We start from the raw sequence: 21,415 nt of genomic DNA, 5'->3' as shown, positions 1-21,415 counted from the left end.
TTTTAACTTTGTTTCCATGACGGGTTGCAGAAATACACGAGCAAGACACGCCATCTACAAACCGGTAATCTAATTATTTCACTTCTACATCATTTAACAGTTCGCTAATGGCTAATTACCCTTATCGGTTATTTTGTTCATCAGAAATTACAGAAATTACACACGTTTGCTATCCGTTCTTTTTGTCCGGCTCATTAACGCTCCATCTAGTCCACTCGTCCGTAGAACGATTCGCGCGCAATGCTGATTCGATATGCTAATTTAGGACATAGCCGATGCAACGTAATGCGCGAAAATTCTGTTTAGAATTATTCATTAGTCCGATCACGACGCTCATGGCTGATTCAATTAGCGAAGGCTACATCGTGGTGGACATTTAGCGTCTTCGCACATCCTTCGCTGTGCTAACATTCTACACTGTTAAACGAAATTATAAAATAATGATCTTTTGCACAAATTATATTTTTATGATACGATATATTTGTCTCAGAAAATGAATTTTCCTTGTCAAATGTTTTCTCAGTATCCATAAAGAGGGTTCCACGAAAAGTTATTTATATTTTTGTATAAATCGATTCGTGTAGAGAAAAATTTGCTGAATGTAGCTTTGAAGTACCAGTGATCGGTTGATAGCCAGTAAAATCGATTTGCGGTTGAATGTCTTCGCTGGGATTCGATACCTGTCATTACTCTCTATGTAAACATTCCAGACCCGTATTCGAAACTAAATTACCCTTATATTCCGTGTGTTCGTCGAACATCGATTTGCGTTTGTTTCTTAAACTTCGATAAAGAATACGACTGAAATTTGACGGGGTGCAGTTTTATTAAAATTTCAGGCTGTGTTTCCGAATGGCCCCACCAAAATTGAGAACTCAGGTTCGGTATATAATTTAAATTGACTACGAGAAACCGATTAAAGTTGGTTTCAGAGTTGGATGTCTTACTGTTTTCGAGATATCGTGGTAAGGTTAGGTTAAATTAAGTTAGGTTTTGTGTATGCGCAGTATCGAATAGCACATACGTAGTCCCAAAATTGTACAAAAATTTCTTACCACGATATCTCAAAAACGGTGAGACATCCAGTTCTGAATCGGTTTCTGGTAGTCAATTAGGTTATATACCGAACCTGAGTTCTCAATTTTAGTGGGGCCATTCGGAAACTTATCAAAATTTCAAAACGTTTGAAAATCTAGTATCTTCCAGTAAAATAGCTTTTCGAATTCTCGCGCGCACGAAAGTATGATTTGCAACGGTTACGACCACTCGACGATCATTATCCAAAGATCATTGAGCAAAGCAGGCAAGGTCGACAGTTTCGAGAGATCGTTCGGGCACGACTCGAGCGGTTATTCAGAAGCCTCGCGGTACTTGATAATCGGAATCTTTTACGATCACTATGTAAGCTAAGAATTTAATCGTTGGGCAGTTGGTAAGCGCGCTGCTCACGGCGCGACGTGGATACTGTCAACAATTTAGCGGGGCTTAACGAGCCGCGGTAATTAGCACTCTGTCTTGGCGGTAGGTAATGAAGTCGTTTCGTGGCGTTGAACGTTCACCCTCCGCTACATGTTTCATTTTTTCTTCCTTTCTTTTTTTTACTTTACTTATAACTCGAGTCACGATAGCTCTCGACTGAAAGCTTTATTAAAATTAGAATAGACGATATTAAAAAGTAGCGATCAAAAATGTAATCATCTTTTTCGGAAACGATGAGAAGGTTATTCCTTGGTAGCTGAACTATTAATTCCTAGCAGAGGAAGGTATTTAAGAAATGATTAACATAGGATCGGAAATGTCGGATGTAAATGTCGGTCGTCTGACGAAATGCAAAAGTGATCGCTGATGTATATCGCAATTAGGCGTAGGATTCTCGTAGCGTGTCGCGCGAAACCGATAATTATCGATCTCGTAGAGGTTGGAGGAACGGCCTCGTGCCACCACGGGAATCTCGTATGATATAACTCGTAATTCCCGTAAGAAGACGTTAATGCGACGAGGCGTAAGGATATTAACTCGATGCCCACGCGAACCGGAGGATTTTTTCCTTAGCTAGCGTGTTTCGCGCATTTCACCGACCTGTGCGTTTATACACGCTGTGTTTTGTGCAGGCTTTCTTGTACGCTTTCACACGACAGTAAATCGCGACATTTAATGATCTATGATACTAAATATCATAACTTTGTTGTGACCCTTGTAATTGAACGATAGGTGTATCGATAATAATCAAAGGTAAATGAAAAATCAATCGCTAGCGCTGGTAATAATTCGTTTATGGATAAAAAAGTAGAGCATCTCGTTTAAAGGATGAATAAACAAACAATTTGCAGCGCGTGAGCCAATAAAGAAAAGGAGAAACGACGGGATTCCTGGAGTTTCCACTTTGAGATTACATGAAGCGTGACGGGATCGATTTTGCCAGGCTGTTCCCTCGTTCGTTTATCGACTTCTTCTGCGGCTGACCGCTGCGGGCAAGGGAAGTCGCTCTTTCGATCCAGTCGAGGATTCGAGAGGCCTGCTCCTCGACTGGTTTGATCGGCATCGATAAATTGGATCGCTCATTCATGTTTCGTCGTGCACATACCGCGAGCGGATTCGTCTCCTTCCGCTGGATTCCTTTCCCTTCCAGCGACACAGTTACCTCTAATCACCGACGATCTCGTCAATCGATCCCATCGATCCTTCGTGTCTCGCCGCGACCAACATAATTATTGCTTATCTGGAAGATAAGGAACGACGAATCCGAGATCGCACGATAAACGTACAGGCGGAGTTGTATCTCTCGATCGAGTATGAGAAAAAAAAATTTCAATCGGAGCTTCTGAAATTCTTCTCCTTTTTAATTTTTTAACATATCTTGAGGATATGGCCAAACCGTGGCAACTATTAAAAAATACTACTAAAATGATAGTTGGTAACGAGGTTCTAATTTTATTATCATAATAAAATAATTTTTTTTTATAGAAATGCAATAAAATTTTAATCAGAGCTTCTGAAATTTTTCCCCGTTTTTATGTTTTGATATATCTTCAGTATATGGCCAAACCGTGGCAACTATTAAAAAATGACACTAAAATGACAGTTGACAACGAGGTTCTAATTTTATTATTATGGTGAGGTACATTTTTTTTTCAATACGATTGTAAAGAAATTTAGCTGAAGCTTATCTGTGATAGGTCATAGATGCTGGATCGTTAACTTTCTACCGGTGTTTTGATCCTCTTATTACAAAATGTATATTCTTTAACGCAACAGATAATCTCGCGATAATAACTCTTTTTATACGGCAATAAAGTTTGATCAGTGATCCGTGAGAGAAAAAGATTTCCAAGCCGGTAGTCTCCTTCATCCCGACTGGATACTTTAATCTTTCGAGATAACAATCGGATTTCCATCAGCGGTATCGTGGCTCGATTCGCGCGAAAGACGGTTCGATTGATGATAGGAATACTCGATATAGAAGGATTGCCACGGTGAGAGTGATCAGACAGCGATAGATAGCAGTAAAAGCGATTACTCTTTGGATCGAAACCACCGAGGAGAAAAAGTTCGATGAAGGATAAGGAAAAATAGGAAATCAAATTGAACGACAATTGAAGAAGAATGTACCGAGAGAAAGAAAATGTTCACTATGTGCGAAAATACGAGAAAACACGATGGATATGTAAATCATATTTCATTTAATATTTTCCAATATATTTAAAATAAATACAGTTTTCTTTTTGAGCTGAATAAATTCGCCTCTCAAGAAGTTACACATCTTACAAACGTGACAGTATAGATGGTAATGATAACGTCTTACAATCAGACTGACGGGGCAAATCGATTACCGTAAAATCCACACTGTCGAAATGAAGCAACGAAGCAGAGAACATGAAATCTTGAATGAAACATTGCATGAAGTAGCAGAAGAAAATGAAGAAACAAGAGTTGGTCAGAAGTAGTTGCAAATAATGGCGAATAAGTACAACCAGGCAGAGAGTAAGATGAAGAAGGAAGATGAAGAAAAAGAACAGAAAGGAAGCTGAGGTAGAAGTCAATGTTGAGGTGAAGCAGAGAAGAAGAAGAAGAAGAAGAAGAGGAGGAAGAAGAAGAAGAAGAAGAAGATCGCGTAGGCCCGATCTCGAGGTGAATGCACGATTATGTGATCACTCGAGGATGCACTGATTCTTTTTATTCTTCTTACAAAACTAGTTTACACCGAGAGTAGAGAAGAAGTAAGAGGTAAGTTGTGGCTAAGGCGCGAGAAAGAAGCGGCGAAAGAAAGAGCATGGCGTCTCAGTGAAGAAAGAGAGGGAAAAAAATCTCTGTGTCGACAGCCGATCTGATTGGATTTATCAGAGGTAAATGCGTTCGGTCGAGTACGTGTAAGCCTTTTTTTCACCTTCCAAGATTAAATCGAAAGCCCTCCGGCCCTCTGTCGTTGCTGAACACGGATAGCATCTTTCTAAAAGGATTAGGAAGGCATGGATTAGCGATGTTAAACCTACGGCGTTTCATAATTTGCCTTAAACGTTCGGAAGAAACTTAATTACGAATCATCAAACCTCTTATACAATTTAACGACATAAAAGCACTTAACATTTGCAAAAGTAACCGCACAAGCCTACAGATAAATAATCAGATAAAATAAATAATTTTCATCAAGATTTTGCGGTGTTCTGTTCTCATTATATGTATCTTCAAGTTATTATCGAAAATTCTTATTTAATTCTTATTTTAATTCGTTGCTTAAAATACTACCCCCATTGATTAGTACGATACCTGTTAGTAGCCTTTAAATAATATTTGGATTGCGAAGTGAGCAATACCGTATCTAAAATCAGCGTGTATATTTCAAGCGATATCGTGGCTCCTTGAAAGGTTGAAGAGCGAACAACCTATTTCTGAATAAAGACACACCTTTTAGCGGTACAGCATTATAGATTGAGATCGATGCAATTATTCCCGTAATTAAAGACAATTATCGTTATTGGCGGATCGTTGCAGATCTTCGAGGGGGGCCAAGAATGCGCAGCAAGCGAATCGAGATCACGGAGATATAGATATCTTCATCGTTATAGAGAAAATCTTTTTCAACCTTGTTCGATTGAAAATATAACAGAAAATACTAGTCACTTTTACTATAATTTTTTCAATGCAATTTATCATATCTATATTTCTATTGAAAAAATAAATAAATATCGATGGTCCGTTTATAATGAACTCTAATTATTATAAGTAAGAAAGCCAAAGATTTAGCATACTTTGTATGTTACCGTACACTTATCTCATCAGCTCTCATATAAGAAACGTTTGAAATACAAGCAAAATTATAACTAGTGGTGTAAGGTGGTTAGGTAATAAAATTCCTCTCAACATAAATTAATAAGAGACATTTGACTAATTAATTATTTCTGGTGCACGGATGGACTCGATTGAACCGTTTCTTGAAGAGCGAAACAGCGGTATCATTTAATATCTTTTCTTTCCAATATGCTGGCCCGACTTCAACACCGGTCGGCTCACAATCTCGAGGTAGATTATAGCCGAATGATTTCACCGCGGTAGTCGGAGCAACTAAGCTCGTCGAGTTTCTACGCAATAACAGCGTTATCTATGGCGAACGATCGAGGTAGGCTAGCCGAACTGTTAGCCACCTTAGCCGTTTCAAAATACTATTTTACCTCGGGTGTCGGCCAACCCGTTTACCATACTTCATCCATAAATATTAGCGCCCCGGTGTATCCTCGTTTCGCGATCGGTGAAAAAACATTTCTTGCATAATTCCTCAGTACCGGACAGATCCACTTCCATCCGTACCGGCTTCTCAGCATCCTATTCGTCTATCGTTTTCTCTTTTGCCCGTCGCATATCGAGCTCTCCGCAGCAGCATGGATCCTGGCATACGGCCTGGAATATTTATGGTATTACTTGGCGAAGCTTGAATAGCAAAGCCGCGGTATGTCCTACAAGATATCGGAGAGTTTGCTTCTTGGGTGGCTTCTCGGCTCCCCAGGGGGTGCCTTGATCCTTTTTCTCTCCTTGCCTCCCTCTACTCCAGCAATCTTTAACGTGTGTGCTAGCTTCCTTCTCTCTCGCCTCGATCTCTCCTCCTTCTCCTGTCCATCTTGCTTTCTCTCTTTCCATCCAGATACCGTAACGTATTCTAATGGAATTACCTGCCTATTACCACATTCTACGCTATTCCGTAAAAAGATAGTACACTAGTTAACCTTCCTTTTCTCCGATCCATATGATCCTCTTTATATTCACGTAGTTTATACACCTCGTGGAATTAGATATTTTTCTTTTAATTAGGTTTATTTTCATTCATAAATTTCTTTTCCATAAAATTTCTTTTATATCTTTGAATGGCAATTTCAATAGACCGTTAAACGGTTCGCCATAGTCCATTCAATTAATGTTTCAATGACTGGTATGACTGTCAAATCGTAAATGCAATTTGACGTTAATGAGTTTCGACGAGAAGGAACATAATAAAAAAGGAAAGAAGTAGGCACGGTTTTTTGACGAAAACCGTGAGTGAACAAAATCGAACAATTACATAGCTATATTTATCGAGCACGTGAACGCAATCATTTTTCCGTGAACCGGCTCGTAGAAAAAGCGTTCGCCTTTTCTTTCCACCGTGTTACTTTATTCGTCGATTTCACGCGACGGAAATTACTTACTCGAATGTGGCTGGATTTTATCGCGTTTCACCTATTCTCACCACGGTTCGAGCGTAAAATCGCTATTTAGTTCCAGCTCTACTACTAGTAAAGTCATCATAAGTGTTGAAAGCTATTCCCGGAAAAGCTATCCTTGCCAGTTTCTTCAGGGATAGCGTTTGAAAAGAATAGTTACGCTGCCACCGTTTTTAGTAGTTTCGCACTTTGATCTCGTTTAACATTTTGACTGCCACGCTGAAACCATTGAAAATTCCATCAAGTATTACTTCTGTCTTCACAAATCTTATATAAATTATCTTTAAAATATTTCATTATATTTTTATCCACAGTTTCAAGTATCTGATACAAGTATTTCCAATTAAGTAAGTCAAAGAATTTCTAATAGCATGAGTGATGGATTCCTATTGAAATTCAAGCGTCACCCATATATTTGTCACCCATATCAAAGTATTAATATATTGAAACAACCAAACTAACCGAAATCACAGACGTCTAATTTTGTTGTCAACGAGCAAATAGCTAATTTTAATATAGTCAATTTATTAAAGAAATCGGTAGGATTTCTCGATGGTGTATCGGTGGATTTATAGCGGAGGAAGAGAATCGCATGTCATCGCGGGGTTCAAGGAGACATGAATGCACGGTAGGAAAAGCGAGATATTTATCGGCAACCGAGTAGTGTTGAGATCCTGTCGAGTCGTTCAATTTACAACAATTACAAAGCACAATGTAACAGCGAGCGCACGTTCACCAGACCCGTTCCATCGGATATTACCTCTTTCATTATGGTAAGAGAATTTTAATCATTGAGATTTCTAAGAGTCTCAGCGACACACGCTTTCTATCCATAGCTCTGGTCAATTTAACGAAAGAAAAACATTTATCAGGTATTATGGTTCAGGTGATTTTTCACTTACATTATTATATTTCATTTTAATAAGAATTTAATTAACATCTTCGATAGGAGAAATTGGAAAAAAAATAAGAATTCTGTGTCTTTTACATTTTCTTTATTCAAATCAACCTTGAAAAACATTGGCTATTCGTAGATGCGAGGGCAACTCACCCTCTGATCAGTCTACATCCCTCGGAGGGTAAATCTCACCCTGCCACTATCGCCATCTACCAACAGCATCGAGCATCCCCTTATAACAAGGGAACTTTGATCCGCCTTCCGGATTTCCAACCGATTAAACATTTCCCGTTGCCACGCCCTGATGTAACGTTCCTCGAGTTCGAACGAAAAGATGAAGGTTCCGGTCTGGAACAAGGGGATGCTACCGAAAACACGTTTTTCTCTAGCTCCTTGTTTCGCAATCGGCTAACGATTAAACAACCTTGCTCGGTTATTCGGATCACCCTATGAATGGAGATGAAATAGCTCGCGATACGTTCACGATGATATTACACGGTCGCTTGTGCACCCGACAGGTACATATCGATAGAGATAAGACCATTGGTTTCCGAATGGTGCGTTGTTGCCTCACCAGGACTCTAGCCGAGATAAATAAGGAGTGGGCCCAGCATGAGACCCAACGATCGTGGCCTGGTTTGCCGCCAAGGATTAGGTCGTCTCATAATCGTTACCTGACTGACCGCTGCCTCGTCGTGTCGCGATTAGGCAACGCCAATTATCGATCGTTGTCGCTTGCCGCGATTAATCGAATCGACGCGGTAACGATCGTGACGTGCTGGAAACTTTCCTTATTGTTATTATTATATATATAAAAGCGAAATCCACTGACTCACTCGGCATGAAATCGATGAAATTATAACTTGAAATTTGGAAGGTAGGTTCATTGTATGACGTAGACATCCGCTAAGAACGGATATTTGCATATTCAACCCCTAAGGGTTAAAACGGTTGGAAAATGGTTGGCAAATGAGCTACCCAAACGCGAGCCGCCGGTTGATGTGTTATTGCAGACGTTCTTGACGACTGTGTCTCTTTCTGTTATTAAGAATTTTTTATTCTTCTCTATTCATTTAATCAGTTTCTTACGCGGTAGATGAATAATTTTGAATGCGATCCGATCCTACCCATATGGGCTTTGATGACTGGGCTGGGGAATAACAAAAGGCTCTGATAATGTGTTTCTACGCGGACGAAGTCGCGGGCATCAGCTAGTAGTTTTATAAATTCAGCGGATCCGACTAGAGTTTGAAGAGATTCGGATTGGCAATAGTGGCTTAAATTTATTAAATTCAATCAACTACCAGACGAATTAATGTTTTTATCAACGTCCATCGCTATTTTAAATTTGCTACATTTATAACGTTGGTTCTATAATTTATGAAATTTTTCAGCATTTACAACAGTGATTTTTTAGAGCCAGCGGGTTTTATAAGTTTATTTACCTATGTACTTATAAAGGAGCGCACGAATCTCATGAAAGTCACATCAGGTTAATTGCTACCAGCAGCCAGAGACGAATTTTTTTACCATTTTCATCAATTTTTTTATATCTAACTAATTTCCGCAATTTCCTTAACGCAGCAAGTTTCTATTTTCTTGTGTGCACATTCAGTTAAAGGTGCTTCTATATTGAACGTTATCGATAATATCGTTGTTAAGATATCGTTAAGGCTAATGAAAGTGACTAAGGTAGAATGTCACGGATAATTTTATCATTCAAATTTGTTTATTCTTGTTTGTTAATGAATTATTGTTACCTGGTACGCTACCAATAATTTATTGATACCGCAAGATATTACGGTAATATCGTTCGAGCGAATGGGAGCGTAATTTTATCATTCAACTCTATTTACTTTTGTTTTTTACATCAAACCTAATTTGAATGATAAAATTATGCGTTACGTTCAACCTTACTATTAGTCGATTCCTATTAACCTCTTATCTGGATAGTTTATTTATGTAACGTAGATAAGTAGGAATTGGATAAGAATTTCGATAAGGTGTCTAGTGTAACTTTGGAATAAATTTTCAGAATCAATCTAAATTTTTTGGATACCTATCTGTTGGGATATATGTTCAGGATTAAATGAATTATTGCATACGTATGAATTCCAATTATTTACATTTAATTATTTTCATGGAGCTACATATTTTTTGTATACAATTGATTCTTTATAAAAATGATAATAAGCTTGAAATTTCATAAAAAGGTGACTCTGAGAAAATTTCTTTCTACCATTGTCCCTATTCTCTAGAGTTATTATTAACCATCGTCTCACCCTGTATAGACTTATCGGTATATACCGATTCTCCTGGAAATGTTTATGGCTGTATTACGTTCTTTTTTTTGACGTTGAATTACGCGAACCGCAGCGAAGCGTGTAACAATATAAAGAGAATCGTTTACCGTGTTGTTATGAGATCGTCCGGCAATTTGATGCAATATAGAAGCGTGTCTTGAACATCTCTACTTCTCGTTCTTGTTCGTGTTTGCTGCTGTTGCTACATTTCCCTTGTTCCGCGCAAACTATCTTGCTCGACACTTATCAGGGACGGATCCAGAAGCCATGTTTGGGATGGGAGGGAGTTCAGGGATACGCTACTAACTGATTTCTGAAACAAAGTTTGAGATTTCGTCAGATTCTTTTGTTTTAATTGTCACGTGATATGAAATAAATCAGATGATCAAATAAAAATAGGAATAGAGGAATTATCAACTGAAATGTATCAATGTTCAGTCCGAACAGAAGTTTGAAATTTTGTCAGATTCTTTTGTTTTAATTGTCATGTAATATGAAATAAATCAGATGATCAAATAAAAATAGGAATAGAGGAATTATCAATTGAAATGTATCAATGATCAGTCCGAATAGAATCGGTAACCCAAAGGTCTTGCACTCTCCTTGTCAGAGAGTCGTTCCACTCTTACTTAGCTTGCTTGTAATGAAACCCGCGATTATTACCGATGGAATCTCGGTAAACGGCGATTCTTGGACGCCAAACCGCTCCACCTCGTTGATCGTTGCTCCTTTCGCCATTTCTGCCCGGTACACCACGTACTACGTTAATGAACGACGTCGAAACGTTTCGACACCGTCAAATTGGCCATTGATCCACAGCATTTCCTTTTCTCCAATTTCTCTGTTATGTCGATACAATTGCACAGCGGGGCCTTAGACACTCGGGACTTATTGTTAGAAACTGTTCCCTCTATCTCAAGTAGAACTTAGATTTTTCGTCTTCGATATCATTAATCGAGTACTCGCACACCTCTATCCTACACCACTCTCTCCACTCGCACACTTCCCCTCCGTGTTTCGCCTGCCCTATCGTCTGCTCTTTCCTCTTCTCCATTCATTCTCTCCCTATCTTGCTCCCTTAATTGTTCCTCATTCACCCTGATCTTCACACACGCATTCATTCACCGTGCTTCTCTGTATTTTTAACAACAAATAACTCTACATGTGCACATATAATTTTATGCAGTCTTATTTTCACTATACAGTCGATTTGTTAAACTATCGATCATATTTTTTAATTTTGCACAAAATAAAATATTGCAACAGTATTTGAAATACTTTCTAGGTTAAAAGTCCATCGCTATAGCACGGACATAATTCTGTGTCAGACAAATTCTCCATTTTACGTTCACATAGCAACGAGCTTCAATTTTCTCCATGGTCGGAGGGTGCACCGTACACTCTCTGTATCCCCTGCTTGTCATAAAAGGCGGTTAAAGGGGGTTGGGCATAGGGGTTAACTATCCAATCCTGAAACAGGCAATACCAGTTGGTAGATCGAACGTAGTGGGCTCGATGTTTCCTTCGGCAAATAAATTCCAGGAGATACTCTGCTCCCCAAAGTTTATATTTCCAAGTTAAAATTGTCACGGTACATCGCTTAATTAACGTAGAAGTTTCGGTCGATTTCTTCGTGAAATCCTGGCGGTGAGGTGGCTCGATTTCCATGTCGCTTATAACGAACGCAACTGTCGAGGACTTCCTATCTTCTCAGATGCAACCAGAAACTTAATGTAAGTTTGTCACGCTCGACAGTGGTACAGATTTCTATTAATTTAATCACGCAAACGTCTTTTTATCATTTCCGAAATAATCACGAACGCGAAATGTGTATAAATACTTTTTGCCATCGGTTTCTTTTTTTTTCTCATCTGCTGCAGTTATTAATTATCAGGTTACTAATAAGTACTTCAACTTTAAACAAAATTTATCACGTGTAAAACACACAATGATTAAATGCTATCTAACTGCAACGTCAGTTTTACATTTGCTTGATACATTTTGTACGGCAAAGAAATGTAATCTCTTTCAATCAACTTCAGTGTCGTGCAAGCGTTTAAAATCATTCATGGCGCGGAGGTTTTATATAATTATCATGTCGTGTTACCGATAAGAATAATAATCTATCATTCTAGTCGTAATTTAAACGTCCGTCAGCGATTCGAGGCTAACGTTATCCGGATATTTCTCGTCTTGTTACTTTTCAATTTATCGTGTAACCTGATGTCTAGGATGATGGATCATCTACATTCAATTAGAATAGATGATGCTATCGAAGCTGTTGCCTCGATAATAATCATCAAAGTGGACGAAAAATAAAGAAAAACGACAGGAACGGAGAGAAAAATGAAAGAGATGCAGCACGTTGATGCCGCATTGTAAATAAATATTCTCATAATGCGATCGGTTCAATTTCTCAATTAATCAGAATGTTTTAGTTAATTAATTTACACCTTCGATTAAAACACGTAGAACCGATGATTTATAATCGGAGATTGCTAGAACGGATAAAATATAGAAATTTATTAATTTTCACTAGGATGCAACATTAATATATCAGAGAATTCCTCGAGTACGTGACTAGGAGGATAAAAAAAAGGCTAGAAATCGTAGAAATAACCACTCCCTGAATTCCATTGAAGCGTACAACTTTAACGAAGACTACCGTTCAAGAATCGTTCAATTTTCTCGCGTGTAACTTCTTCTCGTAATAAACGGTTGATTTTAATTATCCAGCTTGAATATGAAAATGCGTTACCTCCTAATTACTCAAAGCTTTCTTTGGATCCCATTCATGTATCCTATTTAATTAACTTCGTGCGTCGTTTACCTTATCAATTATCCACTTTCTGCGTAATAACATGTGTTATTCTCGACCATGAAAGTGAACAAAATAAATACACACATAACTAAACGGTCAGTTTGTATCGAAAAAGTGGTCGTGAGAAAATTTCTTCATTAAGCGAAGGTACATGATACGCAGCCCTTGGTGAAATAGTAAAATTTGAGTTAAAATAATTAGAGTTTCTACAGAAATCATTTCCTTGATTGTGTTAAATTAATTATTAATGATTTTGTAATTAGTATCTCGTTTACGTATCTTTCTATACAAATTTGAAATTATTTAATAAAATATTTGAATATTATTTTCATGAGATTTCACTCTGAAATATCTTGAAAATATATGAAGGAAAATACATGAAAAAGTAAAGGTGTAACACGAGACAAAAAGTACACCATTTGAAATGAAAAAGGAGAAATCGTTTCATTTCGTATTTGTCGAATAAGAGTGTGACAACTATGTCAACATGTTCTGAATCGGTTCGCAGAGTGCGAGGTAATTTCCGCCTCATCACGATGCACCACATTCCCAAGAATTTTATCATCGATCCCTTAACGCGATCGCAACAAACTACTCTCTGGAACGAAGCGGAATGTTCGTGCGAGACATTTCGATGAGCAAATCCGCGAGGCGTGACAAGCCTGATCGAGACACGAGCGAGGAATGAAAATAGCGGGTGTGGAAGAACGAGAGATCTTGGTAGTAGATCGCATGGATCAGATCCGCGATCAACGGACCGGCTCCGCGAGCGGACAGAAAAAGGAAGCAAACGTCGTACCGTGCCGTGCCGGAGGAGAGTGGTAAGAACGGTAAAAAATGATTCTTGAAATGGTGTTGACACCTACATAACAGTCTGACAAGTACAAGTCTAACGATCAGACGCCCCCAGTCGAAATTTCAATTCTACTTTTCGACCTATCGAAAATTGAGCCGTTCTGTACAAGTGCAGTTTCAACAAGAGCGTTGCAGGAAAAATCAGCTGCAATTTGAAATTTTTTATTTGAAAATTAACTACAGTCGTACCTCGGTATACGACCTTAATCCGTTCCTGATGTTTGGATTTATACCGAATAGGACGTATACCAAACCAACCTTTCCCATAAGAAGTAATGTAAAAATGATTAATTCGTTTTTAATATATAAATGTAATCTAATGATAGATTCTAAATTAACAAAAAAAATGGAATAAATTGCCTCCTGTTTTTTAGTTATTTTGTTACATGATATCCTTACTTGGATGATCAGTCAGTTAATAATACATCAATTTCGAATATAATTGATTATTAATTTAATTTTTCCTCTGAGATAATTATTTTAAAATGACGCAAAATTCACAGAAAAAAATTATTTCTTATACCGAGCAAAAGTTACGTCCAAACAGGACGTATTCCGAAGCAAACGTATATCGAGGTATCATCGTATATCACAAATATTCACTTTAGTCCTTTATTCGACAATCGAAGCGTTCTATATGTACGTCGAGATTCACTGATCGCTGCATTTTATTCGATATCCCTAGAAATGTTCACACCATCTGGGCTTCCCGCCATGCGGCGTGTTATTAATTTTTCAATTACGCGGTAATTATGCGGCCATTAATGTAATGTAATGTCTTCTAATACCTGTTATTTGCTTTAGTCGCCTCGTTCGGTGAGAAATTTTTCAGACATACGTACACCGATTTCCTGAAGGCATATGGTATTCGCTTCTCTACGCAATCCTTCGTGACGCTGCTAAAACTCGCATAAGGTTAATACCGGGATAAAATGAGCTCCGAAGTCAACCGTAATTCTCGGTTGTCAGGATCGTAAGCGCAACCTTTTAAAGTAAATTGCATCTTGTTCGGTGAGCTATGAATACGTCTAGAGCGACGATTAATTTCCATTTCCATACAATGTAACCGAACCCGTTCGTTTAGAAATTATCTAGCGATTTTAACAAAGCTTCCGATATTTTTCGATTTTCTTCTCTATCGATCGATCTTCGACGAACGGCACTAACTAACAATGAGTACCGCGTAACTGGACCGAACGCCTAATGCTGGTTTGTTGATTGCCATTGGTGACTTGCAAGTAAGATAAATGATCCTCTTACTGGACATGAGTACGATCGCTTAACAATAGTTACTTTTTAACAATACACATTCCTACTCAAAAGTTATAGAACATTTGTGAGAATTTTTATGAAGATATAAAAACATTCAACTCTAAATCAGTAGATAGCATGGTTAATTACATGCATCCGATAATAAAATTGTATTTTATTGAATATCTCAGCTTTTGAAATGATGACAGTATATAATAATTGTAAGAAATAGTCTTACTAATAGTCTTACTAAAAGTTAATGCACATCAACTTAATAGATACAAATACAAAAAGAGAAATAATGGAAATAATGATAAAATTGATCATTTCACTTAATTGCAGAAAAACAAAATTAGAAGATCCAGAAATGAATCTTTAAGTACCTTCCGCCCATTTCCCGCTGCATCGTTAATTAAATGAAACGTTAACGATTATACCAGTTAATACAAACCGGTCGGTGAAATCTGCAGAAATTTTGCTACCTTAATCAAGTGTATCTGTCCTTCGGTTTAATCATTTCGATCACGATAATGACGTCCCATAGTCTCTTTTCCTTGAACACGTAAAACGTCTTGTCGTCTTTACAAGTAAATACGATCCCGAAGGAACTTGCATAGTTTCGTACAATGACTGAGCGAAAACGGCTACCTAATGATATCTTCTCGATAGCGTACAAAGAAGGATGAGCGCTAAGGTAACCGGTTAATTATCGCGTTTCTATTTCGGACACGCCTTGGCCTTTTTTAGAAGACACGAAGAAGTGGTCTCGGAATCTATGGAAGTCATTGGCTGCGTTGAGCCGTGTTTTTGGTAGAGCTACTATCACGTGCAACTGTTTTCAGGGAGAGGCTGGAACTGGTATTTCGCAGTCGGGATTTTTCAATAGAAAGAAAATAAAATTATATTCCTCTTGATACCAGATATATATTTTATATCTTCTTCACTATCACTCCAAGAAAGTGGCGTTTAAAACAAGAATTTCTGTCTAGCAAAGAACCACTTTATATTTCTTATATCTCGAAAAATAAATGAGATAATTAATGTAGTTGATAGAGAACGGTTCCATGTCGGATAGGGATAATATGTACGAATCCAGTTTTAGCGTTGGATCAGATGTAAGCATCCTCCGAGGTTGGATAAGCTTCGAGGATTGCTCGTCACGTGATCGACGATACGTCACAATGATCGATCACCGAATACGGAGATCATGCTCGGGTGTCCGCCCTACGGAATGCAACTATAGAGAGGATTCGTTTCTTCTTATTTCTGGCTGTAACGTACCGGATCCTCGATCCTCTGTCGCTAGTCAACTGTCATCTATCTCTGTGTTGTTGGTACCACCTGGAAATAAATGACTTTCCTCTTTCTACTGGATGTTGCGTTATCTGGCGGAGTTCGATGTTTCGAGCTTTCGAATTTCTTCCCATTCTTCTTCGGTTTACTTTCATTCTAATTAGTCGTTACGATTTTTAGAACTTTCGTTCAAACGGCAGAGTTGTGTTTCTGTTATCCTGCCAAATTTTATTCTTCTTCTGTCGCGGAAATGTTGTACGGTCATCGAGGAGAAACCAAAAGCTCCGAACTCGTCGATTTCCCAGAGGCTAACTGACAAGAGTAACGAGTTATAGTAACATCCTAGGTGGATTGGTAAGGCGCGTTTCTTCGTTTCACAACTCTTTCTCCAACGTCACCTCCTACCTATTGCTCCTCCTCCTCCTTCGTAGCTGCGTCTCGATTGGAGTAAGTAGCTCATTCGCGAACAGTTTCGCTCCCTCTCTCGTTCCCTCGACTCTCGTGTGCACTCCGTCCTTTTTCCCGTGCACCGTGTTACATACACTGGGTACAATTTGGAGTACACGTGTTGGGGAGAATATTTTGAAATTTTTTACTCTAATTAGAAATACACAGGGAGGATAAAAGTTTCATTTGTAAAATTTATTGTTGCTAAATTAAAGTTATAGAATTGTAATATAAAAGATCATAAATGGTACTTATTTGATTTGTAGTTGAAAGACAACTGTGCATTTTTATAACGGTAAAATTAAGATGTAACGAAATATAAAATATTGCAATTTGTTAATGATCAAGCGTTAAAAATATATCCTAAATATTATATCAATCGTGGAACTTAATAAGCCATTTGTGTTCAATTTGAACCTGTTGGACGGTGCAGCCCATTTAATACGTTAATTCTACTAATAAAATGTAGAATTGCTACCCGCGTGATTGCTACCATAGATTATCTAGTTTTGCTCGATAACTTTCTACCGTGATATCTTTCAGTTTTCTAACGGCTTCGCTGCAATGATAACGAGTCAGGGACTCGCTTGTTACCAGAACGCGTTCTACCTTCAACCCTTTTTCTTTATTTACCTTCTCGATCTGGTTAGCCTCTTCTTTCCTTTGCGTTTCTGTTCTTACCAGTTTCTCGACACCCCTTCATTTTTTCCCTGTTTATCGATGTACTTACAGCTTTCTACACGAATCGCCCTCATTTTTCCTTCTTGCAAAATTCACATTTTCTCTATACTTTGTAACGAAAATGTTTTTCAACGTATATGCTTCAACTCGTTATCGGATAATATTCTTCCTTCGATTCTACTTCATTAGAAAAAGAAACATTCTGTCATGAAATGCGTATGAGCATGACTGTTGGAAATGTGTCGGAGTAAAAAGCTGAAGGCGGTGTCACGGTTTAGGAATTAGTTAGGCCAAGGAACATGGTCATGCGACCTTACCACAATCGTTCGTTTCTGGTTGATGCATAAAATAAAATGATTCAGCTAAACGAAAGAAAAATCTTTAATAGGCTGAGAATAGCAAGTTCAATTTCCTGTAGCATTCGAGATCAGATATTGGAAAGTTCCTCGTGTTATTTGCCGCGATCCACGAAGAGAGGAGGAAAAGTGGCATAGTTTTTGCTAATCTGAAGATCTTGATAACGAAGGTTCAGCTGTTCCAAGCGTATCATATTGAAAATAGCTTTGGAAAGGATGCACGGAATGCTGTATCATACCGGTTACCGATTGATCAACAAAGATGACTCGTTACTACTGTCGACGGAGTTATCCCGAAGCACAAGGTAGCATTTTTATCGAGATCCTATCGATCAGATATTTATTGTGCAAGAAGAGTAGGTACACGTGCAAGAACGTCTCACTGTTTGGATTTCGATGAATCGTCTAATTTGATTCGATTTCAAGAATTCCTTTTATATTTCTTTATCGTTTCGCGTGATTAAAATTATTATTTACAATGCGCCTAACTTTTTCCGCCATAAGTGTCACTGTGTCCCATTAAATTCCAGAGTCACCGAGAAATAATTCCTAAAAATCCTATTGCAAACGCTCGTCTAAAATATCTTCTCGAACCGTGGTCTAATACGAACTCTAGAAACTTACCAATGGCGCCGGAAATCCGTCCTATGCGCGGCATCGAAGTCACCGCAGTCTCAAACTTTCACCGAGGAACTCATCACTTGTCGTTCAACAAAACGTATACACACAGTTTCCAATGATCGTCTTTCCAACTAAATTCCATTTAACAATTGTTAACAAAAATCCCACGAAAATTCAATCGGTAACCATTTCACGTATCAATTCATTTTTATTATTATTACACTTAACTAGGCACCTGCGAAGATGAACGATTTTATTCCCTGGTCCTTTCTCCGTTATCCTCTGTCTCCAAACAGAATGGAAGAAAACGAGGAGGAAAAAGGAAACACGACTACGCCGATCGCCCACGTGCCGTACACTCATTTCAACCGGTCGTTTTTCGTAACCCGCGACGTGAATGACCCGTGACAAACTCGCGCGAGGCTGACTGCGCGCGTACCGGTTCGTTTATGAAACCCGACACCTTTGGCATTAAAACCGCATTATACGTTCGTCGAGTAGCAGAACGCTCGATGAACTCCGCGTCGTGGAACCGGAAGCTCAACACCTGTCAAGCGGTCTTTGACTGGACGTTGCGAGAGGGCCTTCTCGTTCAGTCCCGATACGTTGATTTCCGGTAAGCCAGCTTTCTTGACGTGAAAATAAGCCGCTTGCGAACAACCCTTTGAGTGATGCTCCTCTTTCCCTCCGAGCAGTTAATTATATAGGGACTCGCGATCGAAGGAGAAGGAAAATAAAAAGAAAAAAAGAAGATAAGGATAGGTTGGATCCTTGAAAATAGATAAGATGACAAGCAACAGCTTCCAAGCAAATGGACATTCCAATTGGCCAGGGTGCACGAGGGTCCACACCTCGATATTACGCTTCGACGAACGTTTGTTTATCGATCGAGCTATACACGCTCCGAAGCGGCCTTTCTCTCACGTTCTCGACTCGCAGGAAGTTGCCGATTCTTCCTTTTTTCCTTTCCTCTCTGTTACTCATTCTACCCCGGCCTCGTTCCTTCTTTTTAAGCCTCCACCTCTATCCTCTTCTCTCTCATACCGTGCTGAACAATTTCTCTCCCTTTCTCGTCTGCTCCCCTCGTCCTTCTCTCTTTCTCTCTCTCTCTCTCTCTCTCTCTCTCTCCTCTCTTTCGTCTTTCTCGATCCCGCGTGTGTACAGCCTCTAATAGTCCACTTTGCCGATACGGTGAAAACGCGATTTATCTTCGTCACGCGTCACAACACACGACCGCTCCGAATCGAACTTGTCAGTCAGTCGACGATCTCCGGATATGCTGTACGCCACGGAAACACCGAAACGGAGCTGGACACCTGGACACCAACTACTCCTCTCGCTCCTCGTTCGTGTTAACATTCTTCTACCGTCACCAACGTCTTCGATCGGCAATTAACCCCGAGTCACTTAAACTCCGTTGAAAAATCACCTTGTTACTTGGTCCTTAGATTCCCGGAGAGCTGTTCTTCTCTTCCGGTTATCGATCCGCCCGATTGATCGCGGACCTCCTCGAGGATGACGATACATCGGAAACGCTATTATCCTTAATTTAATGTCCGCGGGAAGAATGAACGACAGAGCGGAGAACGGTGTTTCTTCGGACGCGAACGCGGCGAGTAGCCGAGGCGAAACTGAATGCACTGAAAAGTCAGCGAGAACGCCCGGGTACCGAGCGAGCCTCCCGATTCTCGGGGTGATTCGAGGCACGAGGGATGACCTTGCCCTAGGACAACTCGGTGTTCCTCCTCGTCGGGGCATCGGCGAACGACTGAGGGCTGCAGACGCCGGCCCCCGGAACCCGGGCACCCGACACGCCACAATCCGCTCGAGCACTGCACCGTGTTTCAGGACCAGTTCGGCCGCTTCACTTGGCTCCGAAGGAAGGATGCCGTGCGTGGTTGCTCGCTCCTCGCCTTCCCCCCTTGATCCCCTCTTCGTACTCTCTCCTCTGCCTTCCCCGCCCTCCTTACTCGATAGCTGCTACTCACCCAACCCTTTTCCCCACCTCACTCCGCAAGGATTGCCCCCCTCGTGCTTGCCTTGCCGGCGAATCTCTTCTTTCCTTCGAACGCTGAGTTGGCTGTGGTCAGGGGACCGAACTGGACGCGGCAATTCGGCTAAATGTCCGTTTGTACGTCCACCAGACGACCATCGGAAGGGCTTCCGACAACGTTGCTCTTCTTTTCAAATCAATCATGATACTATACTCATTTTCTTTATTCAAGGTCGTTTCAAGGCCACGGTGTTGGAGGTCGTTGAACTCGTTTCGATGTCGACTACAACGTTGCACTGTGGAAAATAGATATTAGTGTGTAAAAAATGGTGATTGGGGATTGTTTTATCATTGTTGAATGCACTGCCCAAAATGAAGCAAACTCGCAGTCATGTTTTTCTATTTTTAATAGCGACGAGAATAATTCAGATGCTGAAAATCAACTTTATTTTTTATCTAGACGGAAGATAACGATGGTATTACTGATTCTTCTAAAATACAATATAAATTGATCGATTCTGATCTATCTTAATAACAATTAATTCGTTATAATTACCACGATATAATCAATTAGAAAATTGATAAGGAAGCAATGAACTATCGATGAAATCCAAGGGTTAATACGACGTGAGAGTTCGCCTTTCTTATCGTTCCATCTATCTCCTGACGAGGTTTTCCCTCGTCTGAACATGTTCCACGGCGTAGTAGCAATCCTATTCTTTCGTTGAACTCTCCGGTGCAATAGAACGATCGTAGTACGGCTTCCGCGGTAGCTTAGCCCCCTACTTTCGTTGCTTTCCCTGCTGCCAATCGCATCTTGGATCCCCCCTGCGAACCTGATGGCCCACCTGAGCCCAACCTCTTCGCGTCCGACGGGAGCCAATCGCCGTGTCTAAGGTACGATCTAATGTCTCGGTTGTAACGGGTGTCGAAAGTGGAGGGAGATAGAACACAGTTCTTGTATTGTGTCACTCGTACGCCTCGCGTTCGCTACCTCAAATTGATTCACCGATACCACGGAGAATCTTACGATGCTCGACGATGCTGCTGCTGATCTTACGGTTGATCCTGTTGATCCTGTTAAGCTGCTTACATTCTGAGAACAACTTCTTGCCTGGCGTGAATTAATTTCGTCCGGACGAGTTTAGATCATTTACATCGATTCATTATTTAAAATTTTATGCGAGAAATCGTGCTGACAAGTCGA

At 39.7% G+C, this 21,415-nt stretch overlaps 1 protein-coding gene and 1 long non-coding RNA gene across 4 annotated transcripts in view; one reads left to right on the top strand and one right to left on the bottom strand.

The window, feature by feature from the left end:
* The window catches only part of LOC117601645 (protein cortex), a 96,973-nt gene that overhangs the window by 67,115 nt on the left and 8,443 nt on the right, over positions 1-21,415 (top strand). The window lies entirely within an intron of this gene.
* Positions 9,100-20,082, bottom strand: LOC143305401 (uncharacterized). 3 transcript variants are annotated; one of them, XR_013062305.1, is made up of 3 exons: positions 10,554-12,948; positions 9,998-10,203; positions 9,100-9,902 (listed from the first exon to the last, which is right to left on the bottom strand). It is a non-coding gene; the product is annotated as an uncharacterized LOC143305401 (long non-coding RNA). The 3 variants fall into 3 exon arrangements; XR_013062306.1 differs by lacking the exon at positions 10,554-12,948 and adding an exon at positions 18,219-20,082 and having other exon boundaries at positions 9,100-10,203; XR_013062304.1 differs by having other exon boundaries at positions 9,100-10,203.

Source organism: Osmia lignaria, chromosome 6, assembly GCF_051020975.1.
Source record: "Osmia lignaria lignaria isolate PbOS001 chromosome 6, iyOsmLign1, whole genome shotgun sequence".
Taxonomy (NCBI): domain Eukaryota; kingdom Metazoa; phylum Arthropoda; class Insecta; order Hymenoptera; family Megachilidae; genus Osmia; species Osmia lignaria.
This window is presented reverse-complemented; position numbering and strand designations above follow the sequence as displayed.